Below are 1532 nucleotides of genomic sequence, written 5' to 3'. Positions count from 1 at the left end.
AAAAAAAGAGGAAATTCAAGCGGCCAATAAACATATAAAAAGATGTGAAATTTCAGTAATAATCAGAGAAATGCAAAGTAGAACAATAATGAGACAGCATTTCTATTGCATCCAACTGCCAAAATTTAAGTCTGAAAATATCAAGTGTTGGTAAGAATGTGGAACCACTTAAACATTATTTCACTGGTAGTGCTTGCACAAATCTGCACAGCCACTTTGAAGAACAATTTGACCTTGTCTAGAAAGTTGAACAGGCTCACACCTTGTGATTCAGTAATTTTACTCCTAAACGTATACCCTAGAAAATTTGAGCTCATTGGCATAAGGAGACATGGACAGAATGCCCATTGAGCATTGTTTATTATCTTCTATCAATAGAAGATAAACTATAATTGATTCATATGCTAGGCTAATATACATTGGGTGGGAACATCTCACTGTGGCCTCCATATGGAAAACACAACCTTGGCTGGCCAGTTAGCTCAGTTGGTTAGAGCTGGTGATATAACAAGAGTTCAGATCCNCTTGAGGAATGAAACAATTTAAAAGCACAGAGCATGAAACAGCTGGGTTTAGGCAAGGGCCTATGAGCAGCTTACAAAGCTCTCAGTGTGACCTTAGCAATGTCAAGGGCAAGTCCTAACATCAGGGGAGTCAATGTGGGAGGGGGTGGGCTCTGTCTCTCAGCAGTGGGGGAGGAAGCACACAAAACAGGCATTGCCCTTTGATGCCCTCTCTGCACGTTCACAGTCTTGCTCTCACATGCCTTCCCCTAAGATCTTTCATTGCTGTAGCAACAGTTATGTCAAAATAATAATCTTTAAAAACATTGCTGAAAAGACCCGCATTTGGAATGAAGTGCTCAGGAGGAGCACTCTTCCTTTTGCTCCTGCTGAAGGTTAAATGTATCCCCCAAAAGATCAGGTATTGGAAACTTGATCTCCATTGTAACAGTATTAACAGGGTGGGAAATCCAGTTATGGTATTTGAAAGATGGGGCCATTGAGAGGTGATTGGATCATGAGGACCATGCCCTTGTGAATGGATTAATCCATTCATGAAGAAATGAGTTATTATAGGCTTGGTTCTGATGGCTTTATAAGGAGAGCAAGTGAGCAGTTTAGCTCTTTTGCTCAGGCCATTCTTGCCATGTGATACCCTGTGTTGCTGTAGGGTCACCACCAGGAAGAAGGCCCTCACCTGATATGTTCCCTGGACCTTGGACTTCCCAGCCTCCCAAGCTGTAAGAAATAAATTTCATTCATTTTGTAAATTACTCAGTTTCGTGTATTCTGTTGTAAGCAACAGCAAATGGACTAATACACCCCCCTCCACCCCTATAGTCCTGAAAAGTGGCCAAAGCTGCTGAAGAGGAGGCTGGAGATGAAGGTGGACAGAGGCCTGACCACACATGGCTCAGTACCACAGGTGAAGAGCTGGCACTTAACACGGTATGCAATGCGGAGTCAGCAAAAGGTTTCAGGCAAGAGCGCACTTTATTTTCTGAATAAAAACAATAACAACACATATTT

The sequence above is a fragment of the Galeopterus variegatus genome, unplaced genomic scaffold (genome assembly GCF_000696425.1).
Source record: "Galeopterus variegatus unplaced genomic scaffold, G_variegatus-3.0.2 Scaffold3814, whole genome shotgun sequence".
Classification (NCBI taxonomy): domain Eukaryota; kingdom Metazoa; phylum Chordata; class Mammalia; order Dermoptera; family Cynocephalidae; genus Galeopterus; species Galeopterus variegatus.
Note: the sequence above shows the minus strand (reverse complement) of the source record.